At 39.7% G+C, this 17,121-nt stretch overlaps 1 protein-coding gene across 5 annotated transcripts in view; it reads left to right on the plus strand.

Moving 5' to 3' along the window:
• The window catches only part of GLI3 (GLI family zinc finger 3), a 264,261-nt gene that overhangs the window by 107,265 nt on the left and 139,875 nt on the right, over positions 1–17,121 (plus strand). The gene's annotated exons all lie outside the window — the stretch shown is intronic.

The following is a 17,121-nucleotide window of genomic DNA, read 5'->3' on the forward strand; positions in this document are numbered from 1 at the left end:
GAGAGCCTGTCCCCTCACCCAACTGAGAAGCATCAGACATTTTAAAAATCAACAAGAAAACACTTAAATGTTAATACTTTTATTTCCACCATTTTCTTAAAACCTCATGAATGATGGAAAATGACATGGATTAGGAAATTCAGATTTACCAAAGTCATGGTCCACAAAGGTATATGAATCATTTACTTTGTTGTCATCATGAGTAAACAAAAATAGAGGAAATACAACAAAGCGGATGGAACTCATGGATAAATTATGGAGAGTGGAAAGGATCATATCTTATGGATTATTTGAAAAACAGATGAAAGGCTCTCCCCTCATCCCAACTGTTATTGTTTTGGCCAAAGAAGGAAAAATTATTATTATTATTATTATTATTATTATTATGTTTATTTATACCCCGCTTTTTTACCGAAGGAAACTCAGAGCAGCTTACATTTAAAAGCATGACCACATAAAATATACAAATATGCAAACATTAAAACGGAAGTAAACATTAAAGCTTATTCAAATATTATGCAACTACTGGACTTAAGGACTGGCAGCAAATTACTGAATTTAATCTCCTTCTTTATTACCACTCTGTTTTCTTTTTCTGTCGCATCTATTTAGACTGTAAGCCTGAGGGCAATTTAATGATTTCTAAGCCACTGAGAGCCTTTGTGGCTATATAAATAAATAAATATTGTTTTACTGTACTATTTTAATCTGTAATGATGTTGCACTCTGTTGTTTTTGTATATTATTGTATTTGCATACATGCTGTAAACCGACCTGAATCCCTCGTTCAAGGTGAGAAGGCCGGTATATAAAACTTCTAAATAAATAAATAAATAAATAAATAAATATTGTGTGTTTAATTTACTTTCCCCCCAAAATAAACATATAAATCAGTTTGATAATAACAATGTTTATTTATACCCTGCTTTTTCTCTCCTAAAAGTGACTCTGAGTGGTTTACAATTAAAATAGTTTATTTATTTATTTATTTACTATACTTGTATGCTGCCCTTCTCAGCCCGGAAGCGACTCGAGGCGGTTTACATTTGGCAATCAGTGCCCTACAAGATAAAATTCAGTCAAAAACAATTACATATAGTATAAACCATATAAAAACAATAACAATAAACAATTAAAATCATAATAGTAGAGGCATTTATAAAGGAACAGCCACAAACCATGTATGTATATAGATTTCAGTGGAACGATTAGACCAAAAAGCTTTACTAAAATGCTAATTTTTATCTTAATGCTACACAAATCCCATGTTGAAATCAGTTGTGCTTCCAGAGAGAGGCCATTCTACAAGTGTGGTGATGCAATCACACAGTGGATATGAGTCCCCTTCACTGAACCAGAACAGCTCTAAGTTATTTCCTTATTACTTCTGAATTTCTATACTAGGTGCCAATATTTAGAGGAGGTAGGTGATACTCGTTTATTTATTTTGATTTCTTTGCAATAAGAGGTTTGAGTTGACTACTTCCACACAGGCACCAGCCCCAAACCTTGCCATTTTAGATTGGGGTGGCTAGATTACCCACCCCTGATTATTCGTAATAGGCAAGGGTGTCCCCCTCTCCCCCATCCCCTGTTTAGCTTTTAAAACAAAATAAAAGTCTTGGTAGGAGCCACGAGGCTTGACTTACATTCCTAGGGTTTGAAAATGAACAGAAGACCATCTAACTCCAAGGACAAAAGAGACTTCGCTTCAAGTATAAAGGCTAAGAAAGAAGAAACATAGAAATTGAGTACGCAAAGACTATCTTTATAGCAATCTCCATCCCCCTTTAGAGTTTATTAGCCAGGCGTTTGGGAGCAGTTGGGGTTTAAACCTTTTCATTGTTTATTAAAGCCTTTGTTAACTAAAAAAAATATATATGAAAATGAAACTAAAAAACTTTGGAAAGCCGAGGAAGGAAAACCTTTTGGATTACATGGAGCAGCAGTTATTGTCTAACATTTTATGGATATTGTGTTATGATCAGTACAGGATTGTGGATCTGCCTTTATCGATAATATTATCTTTAGCTCCTCATGGAAAGCACACCTGATCCATTTGGAAACAGTTCTCAAGGATCTTAGACAGGCTGGTCTCACTGCTAATTCTAAGAAATGTAAAGTGGCACAATCCGGGTTAACCTTACTAGGGTTTTATCCTAGGATTAGACTGGTGCCAGGAAAGGTCTATTAGGTGGTCCAGTAGCCTAGGCCTTAAAGTAAGAGAAAGAGGGTTGGCAGGATATTACAGGAATTTTGTACCGCATTTTCCTAGATTAGCTTTCTCTTCAACTGATTTGGTTAAGAAGAAATGTCCAAAGACAATCAGATGGCAATTTCGGGGGGGGGGGGGGGGGGAAGCATTTCTGGGTTTAAAAGAAAGGCTGAGTCAGGCTTCAGTATTAACTACACAAACTTTTGTAACTACACTGACAAGCCTGCATGCTTTGTTTATGGACTCTAATGACCTCATCAGGCAGCTGGTGGCAAGTAGCTTCCGATTTGTATAGGGACATGGGAAATCCGGCGCCCCATGCCCCACATCACCTGGATCCAAGTGAGGGTGATCACATGGGGGGGGGGGAGCGTGAGCACATGGCTTCCTCTTGTAAATTGTATGGCAACCCAGGAGTTCTCCATTGTTACCCTGCTGGTGGTATGCACTGGCGTTGCCCTCCTTCACCCACGGAGTTGGCATAGCATCATGTGATTGGAGCTGGCTGGCTCTGTGGGTGACCTGGTGTAAAATTGGTGCATGCTGCCAATTTTAGCCCTTTGTGATGAGATGGTGTGACTGAGTTGTATTGACTCAAATGGCAAAGGGCCAGGTGCCAACATGGAAGCCCAGGCTTTTGCTGCTCTTCTTTCAGGGGAAGAGGAGCATCCTGTAACAGACACACAACAACATGCTTTGTTTAAAGGTATGTTGTTGCATGCCTTCAAGTCATTTTTTTTAAACTTATGGTGACCTAAGGCAAACCTGTCATAGGTTTGTTCACAGATGAGTTGAATTTGCCTTTTTCTGAGTTCTAAGAGAGTGTGCTTTCCCCAAAACCACCCATTGCAGGACAGGGATTGAGACCCTGATCAATAAAGTCATAGTCCACTACTCTAACTATGTTAGTTCTTAAACAATGTTACTGTTGTTTAAACCATAGCCGTTCCACAATCAATGTTAGTGGAGATTGCAGGAAGGGATGAGGAAAAAAGCCAATTAGGATGGGCTTATGTGCACTATAACCTGCATTGTCCCTGCTTCAGAGTATTCTGAATCCAGATCTGGGTATGAATGGAGGAAATGACACCCATTTCAGTCACATGCAGTTTATTTGAAAAAAATTGAAAAGAAGCTGGTACTGGGAAGTAAAGTTAAAGTCCATGCTACATAACTGAGTCTCTGTAGTTGCTGCGATTCCCAACTTTGGGAGAAAGATAGGATATAAATACATATAAATAAGTCTTACTTATTGATAAGGTTTTTAACATAACTTGATGTTACTCATTTTGTCATATCTGGTTGGCTCCCACATAATAAATTACATGAGAGCAACTACAATTTGTGCTAAACCTTGATACAATACTTTGTAGATACTGTTATAATAAGTACCGGACACTAGTAACTAGCCTGATTTCTTTTCATCCTTCTTACTCTCACTATTAAGTAAAGAATGAAGGCAAACAAGATTTCTATGTTCTACCTTATTTTAAGACCCTGAGAGATGGATAATAAGCAGCACCTTGCTGACGAATTTTAATAAACAATAGTTTACAGCATTTGACAACAGTGGACAAATTGCTGCAATTACTTGGAAAACGTCTCTAGTATTTGTTTGGACATAAATTTCTCCTTAAATCTTCCCAGCTGGGAGTTAGGCTAGTTTTTCCTTACAGCAGAATCTGAGCTTTGTTTTCATGTTCAGCTCCTCTTAGTCTGGAATAATTCTGAAACATATTAGATAGATTGCTACTCCCAAAAGGCCTAATGAAATAACCTTCAATTCTAGCCTCTGGGAAATAAGCTCACAATCAGGCAGATTTCTTGATTAAAGAAAAAAAAAACCTAACTGTGTGAAAATTGCTTTATAACAATTTTCAAAGTTAATCTTAGCAATTTCTTGCAGAGCGAGAAGTGATATACACAATGTCTTCAATTGTGTAGGTTCTTTTTTCTTTTTTTCTTTTTGTATTTTCCAAATCAGCATTTTCAATATATATATTTTACATACACATGGCAACCAAGGCTGGAAAATCTCACTGTTATGAAAATCAGCGAACTGTGATAATCTAAACCATATTTTAAATACATACATGCTAATATAAGTGGTTAAGTCAGTCTAGCTGATAAACACTGGGCAACTTTAAGCTGTCAATTTGTGTTTGGTAATTTTATTTTTATGTGCGACAAAGGAATGGAAGTGATTGCATGTAATGTTGCGACTACAGGTGTTTTGTAGTTAAATTATTCAATAAATCAAAATCAAGCATGTTGCTGTAGGTATCCTTTCAAATAGGATATTTAAAAGATTCTCAGTAGCTTTCCCTTGATTGAACAGGACACTCATGCCAGGCGGAAAACATGCTGTATTTTGATTAATGGCTTTGTTTGGAGGCCAAGTCTAGGGACGCAGTAAAGAGCAGCTCATGTTTTACTTGATTTAAAAACAAAATAAAACATGAAAGCTCATATTGCATAAAGGAAACAATTCTTAGATGCCAACTGCCTCTCTGAAACTCTAGCTTTGTAATGACATACAATCTCCTCTGTGCATTAAAGAGTGTATGCAGTTTGCGTTTGTTAGCCTGGAACAGATTACCTCTTTAGTTAGTTAGATAGTTCTCAGACCCAAAGTGGCCTAACCACACAGGGAAATATTACTGTATTTTTTCCATAATGGTTGGGAATTTGAGGAGTCAACATTCTTGGATGTGTAGTGAAATTGTAGACTATATGCAGGTTCTTCATTTCCGCCAGAAAGACTGTTCAGTTCTAGTACTTTTCTAAAACCAGAGGAATTACATGGGTACAAGAGACAAGAGGTTTTCTGGGTTCTTTGTTTTAAAGGTACTGTTTTCCATAGTTTCTTCTTAGGGCATTGTGTCTCAGCACACCAGAATGATGACAGGAATTGTGGGTCTCCCTGAGAGAACATCTGAGCTGTCTGTTTCCTCTTAAAATTGAAACTGTACCCAGAACTAAATGTTCGAAAGATGTGAAACTTGCTGCTTGAAAACATCTTTTCCTCCTGTTTCCCCTTTGTTGCTAGTAATACAAAATGAGTGGTGTGGCATGTCGGCAAATTTCTTCATCCCCTTTTCACCACTGGCTGCTGTTTGCAGAGAGAGAAACCTAAAGGGTTTTGATGCCACATCATATGTTTTTGATTACTAAATATCACCAAAGGGGAAAGAAATACCATGCTGTCTGTGGCAGCCCTACATCTCCTTTGTCCTGACTGAGAATGTTTATGGAAGTGTCAAAATATCTAGAACACAAATCTCATGAATATATTTCTTTATTTGTACAAAAAATAAAATGGGACAGGAATTTTGGGGATGATCCAGGTTGTTCTTGAGTTCTACAAGGGGCTACACCTTCTATCAGTACCCACATGGAATATACCACACATAATTTCCCAAATTTTGACTATAGAAACTCAGTATTCTAGAAAAGGACTACAGGAGAAATTAAAAGCAAGAAAATGTTGTTATCAGAATCACTTCTGAGAAAAAAAGGCAAATTTTGATCTAGTTTGCTACTGTTATTATTATGTGCTGCATATAAATTAAAAAACAAACAGGCACTATACATAGACCTATAGTTTAGAGATAAAACATTCTCTCTCAATCATATAAATAATATGAAGCAAAGTGAAAAAGAGAGGAGGATCAGTTGGGTTGAACCATGTATGTTAGAGGAACACTTCAATGTGAAAAGAAAGACAGTTGGAAGTGATGCAAAAAACTATTGCTGTTTTAAGGGGAGAAGGGAAAGGACAATCTTAGGGCGGTTCATATGTGAAAAACTAGGAGACAAAGAAGGAGCTGATATAAAAGAAAACAAGATAAATAGAGAAGGGCTAGACTCAAGACGTTTGAAATTAAGTCCAAGAAATGTAAAGTTAAACCAGGAAGAGAACAGTACAGAGGAGTAATATGATTAGCATGACAAGCAGAAAATATTAAAGACTAGCTGTGCCCTGCCACACGTTGCTGTGGCCCTCAGAAAACAGAGGAATTCCAGTTGAAGCAATAGACAGAAAGGACAGACGGAAGGGACATTGACAGATGAAACAGAAGGTACATGGATAGAACATAGATAGATAGATAGATAGATAGATAGATAGATAGAGTGGTAGATGGAGTAATTGACGCATGGAAGGATGGATGGACAGACAGACAGCTTTACAGCCAAAGGAGGTTGGACTGGATGGCCTCTGGGACTCCCTTCCAACTGGTTGACCATCTGTCAGTAGGGCTTTGATGGTGTTTTCCTTTATTGTAAAATGAGGTTGGACTGGATGGCCTTTGGGGCTGCCCTCCAACTGGATGGCCATTTGTCGGGAGAGCTTTTGTGGTGTCTTCCTTTACTGGAAAATGAGGTTGAACTGGATGGCCTATGGGGGTCCTTCCTATACTCCAAAGGGTTCCTGCACCCGCCCTTCTGTGCATAGCATCAAAGGGTCTCTTCCCTGGTGATCCCCCTCCCTCCCAGCCAGGCGTTACTATGGCCTAGCTTGGTGATATGGAAAATATTTTAAAAGTAGAAAACTAAATACTTTTTTAATTAAAATAGTAATAGTAAAATATTATTAAGTTAATTAAATATTTTTAGATTTAAATGTTTTAAAGTTAAACAGTTAAATATTTTAACATTAAAAGATTAAAATTATAGCATTTGTGGGGTTTTAAACGTCACTTAGAAAGGGGAGGGAGGAGAGAGGGGGAAGTGTTTTTCTGTGTTTTTGTGAGTGAAGAACATACATTGGATTGTTAGGTGTCTTGTGTCCAAATTTGGTGTCACTTCATCCAGTGGTTTTTGAGTTCTGTTAATCCCACAAATGAACATTACATTTTATTTATATAGATTGTATATACAAAAGCTGTTGGTTAAGAATAGGTACAGTTGCTCACCCTCAGGCATGAACTCACTAGGTGGCTCTTTTCATCTTGCCTCTTGTTCAGCCTTCTATAAGTCCTATTTATTTAATAACTTATTTTTAAAAGGTACATGCAGCTTCCCAATAGATTTCAAAGTGGTTTCATGCAGAATTTACCTCCAACAACGTAGTATGGGAATAATGATAATTAAGTGCTTTTAAGATTGCTATGTGTGAAACACTATATAAATTATAGGTATCACTCGCAATGTGTCCATAATTATGCGCGTGTGCAGGCAAGTGTAAGTTATCAAATCTAGGGCTTAAGTATCTGCAACTTGCAGTTTCAAGGGACAATTTCACACATTAGACACCTTAGAGGAGAAAATCAAGGCCACAACATTATGGATTACAGCTGTGCAAAAGTTTGGTGTAATAATGGCACCATATCTAGATATCGGACAACCTGCTTATTGGTCGATAACATTAGACTGTGTCCAGAACCTACTGGATGACCTGAGTGATGACAGATGCAAGATTCCACCTGGTTGGATGCTATTTCATGGTTTCTTCTGTCACTGGGCATGTAGTGAGGGCAATATCCTCCCAACAAGGTATCTTTCTGCTATCCACAGCTCCAAGGTCCTCTAAGAAGAATTCTCAACTATGTTTGAATCTGACCAGTTACATATAGATATATATATTCATGAATCAAAATCCCTTGCCAAATTACCACATATGTAGGAGGGAAGGCCCTGCTCTCAGACATCTTCAGCCAACCTACCACAGCAGCTGCAACCAATTGCACAATTTGTAATGCACCACGTATAACTGAGGCCCCTTCTACATGGCCATATAATCCAGATTATCAAATCAGATAATCCACATTATCTGCTTTGAACTGGATTATATGATATACACTGCCATAGCTAGTTCAAAGCAGATAATCTGGATTTTATATGGCAGTGTAGAAGGGGCCTGAGTATCTAGCCTCCAAACCAAAACGTGTGCATCCTCACCCTGATACAAAGTCCCAAGCCTGGTATCCTGCCAGGAAGTACAACTACAATTTTAAATCTGAATATGTTTTATTCAGTTGTAAGAATTTTTTACTGTTTGTATTTAATACCATTAATATTAAATTAAACCCAGCTGCTCATTGGAGGGAAGGATATTAGAGGCAAAGATGAAGTATTTTTTTGGTCACATAATGAGAAGACATGAAAGCTTAGAGAAGACAGTTATGCTGGGGAAAATGGAAAGAAAAAGGAAGAGGGGCTGACCAAGGACAAGATGGATGGATGGTATCCTTGAAGTGACTGGCTTGACCTTGAAAGAGCTGAGGGTGGTGATGGCTGACAGGGAGCTCTGGCATGGGCTGGTCCATGAGGTTACGAAGAGTCAGAAGCGACTGAACAAATGAACAACAAGAATATAAAATAATATTTTAATGTTTGCATATTTTTATGTTTTAAATTGTACGGCATTGGTTTTATTGTAAGTAGCTATGAGGCTCTGTTGTTGAGAGAAAATTGGGGGTATAAATAAACATAAACATAAAACATCATCATCATCAATTTTCCTGTAGGTCCTTGGAGTCAAATGGGATGATTGGGAGACTTGATCTCAGCTGATGCCTTAGACCAGTGTTTCTCAACCTTGCTAATGCTGCGACCCCTTAACACAGTTCCTCATGTTGTGGTGACCCCCAACCATAACATTCCTTTCATTGTTCCTTCATAACTAATTTTGCTACTGTTATGAATCGGGATGTAAATATCTGATACTGGACCATATTTGGCACAAATACTCGATACGCATAGATCTGAATACTGGTGGGGTTGAGGGGGAGGATTGATTTTGTCATTTGGGAGTTGGAGTTGCTGGGATTTGTAGTTAACCTACAATCAAAGAGCATTCAAAATTCCACCAACAATGGAATTGAACCAAACTTGGCACAGAGAAATCCCATAACCAACAGAAAATATTGGAAGGGTCTGGTGGGCATTGACCTTGAGTTTTGGAGTTGTAGTTCACCTACATTCAGAGAGCACTTTGGATTCAAACAATAATTCAAGTTCGTCCGGCTATGGAACTCCCTCCCTGCTGAAATCAGACAGGCGCCTTCCCTCATGGCCTTCTGTAAGGGCCTGAAAACCTGGCTCTTCGAAAAGGCCTTCAACTAAGTGCTATGTTTTTTTTGGAATGACCACCGGAATGGACTATGACTATGAGATTGACTATGACCCCAAACAAGACGAAGCGGATTTTTAGTTTAATTAGTTGTGTATTAGTAAGATGTTGTGTTATGGTCTTAATCTACTGTAAACTGTTGTCTTTATATGTTCTATGTTCTGTACACCGCCACGAGTCGCCCTCGGGCTGAGAGTGGCGGTTAACAAGTGCAAATAATAATAAATAAATAATAAATAATGCATGAATACTCAATATGTCCAAATGTGAACACTAGTGGAGTTTGGGGCAAATAGACCTTGACATTTGGGAGTTGTAGTTGCTGGGATTTATAGTTCACCTGTAATCAAATAGCATTCTGAACCCCACCAATCATAGAATTGGGCCAGACTTCCCACACAGAACCCCCATGACCAATAGAAAATACTGTGTTTTCTGGTGGTCTTTGGCGAACCCTCAGACACCCCCTTGCGACCCTCCAGGGCTCTTGACCCGCAGGTTGCAAAATACTGCCTTAGCCAGACAGCCGCACAATGTCTACTCATTTATACTAGCCTACACACAGTTCCAGCTTCTTCCAGCTGCATGTTGTGTTTTGGTGGTTTTCTCCCCCCCCCCCCCCCCGCCAGTCACGGTCAAGTTCGTCCATGATTTTTGTGCTCAGCTGATCTTCCCCCTGGTTCTTTGAAGTGGTTCTTGCTGCTCCTTTTGCCTTTAGGTGGCATAATGCCCTTAACCTGTGCAAACAGACATAAATATCCTTCTCAAAGATACTTTACCTAGAATAACACTATGCAATAGATTGTGTGACATCAGCTTGTTAGGCACCTTAAGTAATGGGACACAGTAATGGTAATAAAGGAAAGGTTGTGCTGTGTTTGAGAGGTTTGCCCTACTCCAAAAACACATGCAGTAATGCACTCATAGAAATTTGGCAGTGATATGCCGAGCTCCCGAACTAGAGTTCAGTTCAGTTATAGCTTTTCCAGCTCATGACTTCTCCTTTCCAATGCTGCAACAAAGCAATGCCTGCACTAGCAACCTGAAATAAAAAGAAAGAAAAAAGTGGCACTCCCATTCAGCTTTGTTGCCTAAAGATCCTCCAGCTACCTTGTTTTCCTGCCAGTTCACAAGATTCAAGTAGGCCTGCTCCTTGAAAATGTCTGCTTGTTGTTCAAGGCCAATAATGCTAGTCTCTTTTTGCTCCATAGCCAACCATCCAGGGCAGCAATTTCAGCTCAATAACACTTTTAGGAGTTTGTTAAAATCAAATAACGATGTCACATGTACTTTGTGCATGAAGCAACCATTCCACTTGCTGCCATATCTCTACTGCCTCCTCTTTGATCCACTTTGGCCCTTTCTACACTGCCATATAAAAAACGGATTATCTGTTTTGAACTGGATTATATGGCTGTCTAGATTCATATAAACCAGTTTAATGCAGATAATCTGGGATCAGATCCTTGGATATAGAGCAGAGTAGAAGCAGCCATTGCTATCCTCACACCACTTCATCACTCAGTTACTGCTTCATGATCTCACTACTGCTTCATTGTCCTCACATCTTCTGCTGCCACTGCTGCTTCTCTGATTCACTTCTGTTAAGCTCAAAAACAAATAGAGGCCCTGGTGCTGGGAAATTTATTAAAATACCTGAATTTCTCTCCTGAAAGGGTCCCTCAAGCTCCACCTGCCAGGCAATAGCTTTGATTCGGTTGACTGGCATTTCCTACTTTGTGCAGACCCTTCTGGGAAGAATAAGTCCAAATTGCAGTCAGAACAGTCCAGGAATCTGTCATGCTCCTGGACCATCAACTCAGCTCCCAGTGAGTTGGGAAGTATGGGCTGGGACTCTGTGTCAGAATCTCTTGTTCCCAAGTTGCTCAAAACTATAGAAATGTGAAGTCTGTGAAATATTGTTTTTATAAGTTTCTTCATTGCTGCTAATGTTTCTGAGGCTTTCAAATACCTTAAAACATATTTTGTGGGATTTTAGTCATACACAAGGTGACTTATCAAAGAGAAACACATAGTGTTTCAGATCCCAAGATGTCTGTTGTTTATGGTAACTAGGTATGGAGCTTTAATTAGCATATGAGTGATCTCAGTGTGGAATCTTTCTTCTCCAGTTCTTTTAGATACTTGATGTTAACATGGAAAAACACCTGTTACCTGAGAAATTCTGTCATATTGCCCTGTTTGTATCATTTGTGTGCTTTGGAGGACTGAAATAAAAACTCATATTGATATGTGTGTTTGAAGTAAACGATGCTGTGTTCTGTTAAATCTTGCCATTGATCTTGGTGTGAATTTACAATAATTATATTTAGAAGGACAGTACCCAGATATAGTTCTACTTTTAGGAAGCTTTTGCTCAGTTCTTTGCAGACAAAGTTGCTTTGATCCGTTCCGGTCTGGACACCATATTAAATGCAGTCTCTGAGGATGTAACACGAGCACCTGCTTGTCCTATTTTGATGGATTCATTTCAATTGGTGAAGCCCGAGGATGTGGACAAGATACTTGGAGGAATGAGGCCTACTTTGTCCATCCTAGACCCCTGCTCATCCTGGCTTCTAAAGGAGGCCAGAGGGGGATTGGCTGAGTGGGTTGAGGTGGTGGTTAACGCCTCCCTTCGGGAAGGCGAGATTCCAGCGAGCTTAAAACAAGCTATAATAAAACCGCTGTTGAAAAAACCATCACTGGACCCCACTAAATTCGACAACTTCCGGCCAATTTCCAATCTCCCCTTCTTGGGCAAAGTCCTGGAACGCGTGGTGGCCTCACAACTCCAGGTATTCTTGGGAGACACGGATTATCTGGATTCGGCACAGTCTGGTTTCAGACCGGGACATGGAACTGAGACAGTCTTGGTCACCTTAGTGGATGATCTGCGCCGGGAGCTCGACAGGGGGAGTGTGTCCCTGTTGGTGCTGCTGGACCTCTCAGCGGCCTTCAATACCGTCGACCACGGTATCCTCCTGGGGCGCCTTGCGGGGATGGGTCTCGGAGGCACTGTTTTACGGTGGCTCCGGTCATTCCTGGAGGGCCGCTCCCAGAAGGTGTTATTGGGGGACACCTGTTCAACCCCACAACCTTTGTCTTGTGGGGTTCCACAGGGCTCAATACTGTCCCCCATGCTGTTTAATATCTACATGAAGCCGCTGGGTGAGATCATCCGGAGTTTCGGGGTGCGGTGTCATCTGTACGCAGATGATGTCCAACTCTGTCACTCCTTTCCACCTGCTACTAAGGAGGCTGTCGAGGTCCTGAACCGGTGCCTGGCCGCTGTGACGGTCTGGATGAGGGCGAACAAATTGAAATTGAATCCAGACAAGACAGAGGCACTCCTGGTCAGTCGCAAGGCTGAACAGGGTATAGGATTACAGCCTGTGCTGGATGGGGTCGCACTCCCCTTGAAGGCGCAGGTTCGCAGCTTGGGTGTGATCCTGGATTCATCGTTGAGCCTGGAGCCCCAGGTCTCGGCGGTGACCAGGGGAGCATTTACACAGCTTAGGCTCGTGCGCCAGCTGCGCCCGTACCTCGGGAAGTCTGACTTGGCCACGGTAGTCCACACTCTGGTTACATCCCGCTTAGACTACTGCAATGCTCTCTATGTGGGGTTGCCCTTGAAGACGGCCCAGAAGCTTCAACTGGTCCAGCGTGCGGCAGCCATGTTACTAACAGGAGCGGGACACAGGGAGCATACAACACCCTTGTTGTACCAGCTCCATTGGCTGCCGATTTGCTACCGGGCTCAATTCAAGGTGCTGGCGTTGGCCTATAAAGCCATAAACTCTTCCGGCCCAAGATACCTATCTGACCGCATCTCGGCCTATGAGCCCACGAGGACTTTTTGCGAATGGCTTTTTGTATTATTGATATTGATATTGTTGATGTTGTTGATTATGATGCTTTTGTTACTGCTAGATTGATTTTAGATTGTGTCTTGTAATTTGCACCCTGTCCTCTCTATGTTGTACACCGCTGTGAGTCGCCCCCGGTTTGAGAACAGCGGTATATAAGCACAGTAAATAAATAAATAAATAATAGGTTCATTTCACAAACCACATTCACATTATTCTTCATACTTCTCTGTTCTAAAGTCCTTTATAAATCTCCAATGTTCGTGTTTTAAAATGATATGTATCATTTTATACATATCATTCAGAGTTGAAGGAATTCCCTTAAACTGTTTATTTCAGTCTTCTTCTTTCTAAGCTATTTTCCCAGTGGAGAGGTTAGCATTGTGTCTGTCATTTTCATAGGGCTTTGTTTTCGGCATCCTCAGGTGTCAGGTTGGCAGCATGCTTGTATTAGTTGATGGTGTCCATCTATCTTTTCTTTGGCCGTCCACTTGGTTGTCATCCTTCAATCTCCAAATGTAGTGCTATTTGTACTACTGATGTTGGTTCTCTTCTCACCGTTGTCTTGCTTGTATTTTCTTGCTGATCACTTTTATTCCTAGTCTTTGATGGATGCCGTCATTTCTCCCATGGTCCAGCAAATGGTCAAGAAGTGTCAAGCCAAGTGTCCATCTTAGTATTTTCATTTCCATTTATGTTTCTTTGTGGCTGGTCAGCACTCTGCCCTATTGAGGGCTACTGGGTGAACAAATATAGTGTAGATCTTAGCCTTGAATTATTCAGGCATTTTTGTGTCGCACAGAATGCCAATAGTTACCAAGCTGCATTTGTTCATGACCATACATCTGGCATCTATGGAGACCAGTGACCCTAGGAAGAAAGAAGGGGAGCTAGGAGGACATTGCCATCTTGTCCCCTGTGACATCAGCGCCCCTCCCCCAACACCAACGGCCACTCTGGGGCCAGAAGAAAGAAGGGGAGCCGGGAGGACATTGCCATCTTGTCCCCTGTGACATCAGCGCCCCTCCCCCAACACCAACGGCCACTCTGGGGCCAGAATTGTTTTTATACTATGTCTTGAATTTTGTTGTTCTTATGTTGTACACCGCTGTGAGTCGCCCCTGGGCTGAGAACAGCGGTATATAAGCAAAGTAAATAAACAAATAAATAAATAAATAGGTATTTAAATTGTGTTGCATTCTTTAGTGTTTGTCCATCAATTTGAATCGTTTTTTCCTATTTGTAGGTCACATTCAAGATACTCTGTTTTGGGTATGTTCAGTTGAAATCCATTTTCACTGAATCTATCACTCCATTTCTGCGGCAGTTGTAGGAGGATTGCATGTTTTTGATGGCCAAGTGCTATGTCATCTGCATATAGGAGTGTCCAGGGATGCATAGTCTGCAAATCTGCTGTAGTAGTGCCCATACAGAGTATGAATAGTAATGGTGAGAGTGTTGTTCCCTGATGCACACTAACCATTATGTTGGTGAAATCCCTGCAGGGCAGCAAACCATACTTGTTGTATTATTATCTAGTAGCTTCATCCATGTTACATAGTCTTCTGGTATTCTGTGTGACCATAGTGCTTGCCTGATCAGGTCATGAAGAACCTGATCAAATGCTTTTTCAAGATCAAAGAATGCAAAATACAGTGGTTTCTTCTTTTTCCCAATGTTTTTCCGTTAGTAACCAGACAGTATGTATTGCATCTAATGTGCCACATTCCCTGACAAAGCCACACTGACTTGGTGTAATGATTGTGTGACTTCTTAGCCTTTTGTCCAGTATTCTTTCAAATACTTTCTTTGCTTGACACAACAGGCATATTGGGAGGTATGATGAACAATTGCAGATGTTTCCTTTGCCCTTCTAAATTAGTATGGTAATACTGGTAGTCCAGTCCTTTGCGGGGAGGGGGGATTTTTCTGTTATGATTTTGTTGAAAAGTGATGCTAGAAAGTTAGCCCGACAGCTTTTGAGCATTTTCCAGATTACGGCTGGTATGTCATCTGGGTCAGTGGCCTTTCCGTTCTTCATTTTTTGTATGGCTGCCTTTACTTCAATGGCTGTGATAGCTGGTACTTGGCCAAAGACTGGAGCAGTCCATCTGTGTAGGATGGATTGAGAGTTACTCAACTGTTTATTTGAATATTCATTCTTAAATTCAAGGATATCATATTTCAGAAGAAGGTTTCATTATATATAAATATCTTAGCAAAAGTTGTTCTTGTCTAGATAATAGAAATAGAGATTTCTGGTATTGATAGGTGACAGTTGCCAGACTTTGGACAACAACTGATCTATGATAGACTGTATTGATTGTTGCCCCTCTCCCATGATCTGCAGAACCAAAGTAAATTATATACAACAGTAAAAAAATCTGCAGAATAAAACATGCAAAATTGGGAATGTTTATTCAGTATGTCTTAATTAGGCTGTAACATCCAACCACGTGTATGTTAACAATTATGTATATTCGCTTCCAGTACGTTTTGCAGATTAACAGAAAGAAAGGGAACTTGATTATGAGGAGGGAAGAATATAATGTGTTTTGAATTTGTTTAATGTGGAAAGAACGATAATAGAGAGAGAAATTGGTTCTTTCCTGTTGTACATTTTCCGATGAGCACTGGGTACCAAAAGGGATAAGTGTCTTGACTTCCATTACTTTGTGGATTTTGTAACTTTTGTTAACCTTCATTATTGGAGAAAAACTGATTAATAAATCTGGTGTTTGTGAATTTTTGGAAGGAGGTTGACCTGGGGAAATACCAGTCGATTTGTATTATTATTTAGTAAGACACTTCAACCCTTGCTTCAAGTGATTGGAACTTTCCTCTCAGTATTTCAACCTGATTACCATTTCTCACTTAAGAAGATGTAAAATCTAAGTTTTCCCTTTGAATTATTATTGTTTGCCTTTCAGTGTGACCGGATACAAAGTACAACAGGCCTTTTCTATCTTTCATGGTTGTATTTAACAGGAGTTTTCAGCATATGTAGCTTTCATGCAGTTTGTTCTATAAACAAGTAGATAATTAGCTACAAGCTCATCAGCCATATATCTAATTTTTTAAAAAAAATGTTAAAAGCTTTTTGTGGGAAAGTTTCCATCATAGTATTTGCTACATGATTTGTAAGTCTTTCTATTCTTATCCTTTGTAGGTAACTTTTATTCATGTATTTAATTCCCTGTGTTTGACTACTTCCACCATGTAATTGTTCCACTGTCAAATCGAGCTGCTATTTTAACTATGAAATAATAAGATGATTTTTATAGTTCATGCTAGGGTTTTTCAAAACTTGAACTATTCTGTATATGTACTGGAAGACATTTTTCCTCTTGTCTGTTCTCATTGCTCAATAACAATATCAAGAATGCAGGTATTTGTGGCAAAACTTCATGTTACATGCAGTTATACTCTTTGATATGTAGGTGAAACAATACTGGGAGGAAGTGATTTTCATACACTCATGTCTAATGCAGTAACTGGGTTTTTCTTTTGGTTGCTTATCTTATCCTGCATGAGGCATCTTTTGTGCTGTGTGACACCATTCTGTAAGCAGACCTTCCTCTGGCAGTGTAACACGTATGCTCCTTCTTACTATGACCTTTAAACATATATAGGTTGAGGATCCCTTATCCAAAATGCTTGGAGCCAAAGGTATTTTGGATTTTATACACTTTATGCACATAGCCTGAATGAAGTTTTATACAATATTTTAAATATTTTGTGCATGAAATAAAGTTTGTGTACATTGAATTGTTCAAAAGCCAAGGTGTAACTATCTCAGCCACCCATCTGGACTATTTTGGATGTTGAAGTATTTTGGATTTCAAGATTCCAGACTAGAGATGCTCAACCTATGGTTTGCTTTTAAGAAATATTATAATTTGTTTTTCAAAACATTCCATGAAACATATACATTTAAAATGAATTATATGTAATTAAACTTA

The sequence above is a fragment of the Anolis sagrei genome, chromosome 6 (genome assembly GCF_037176765.1).
Source record: "Anolis sagrei isolate rAnoSag1 chromosome 6, rAnoSag1.mat, whole genome shotgun sequence".
Classification (NCBI taxonomy): Eukaryota; Metazoa; Chordata; class Lepidosauria; order Squamata; family Dactyloidae; genus Anolis; species Anolis sagrei.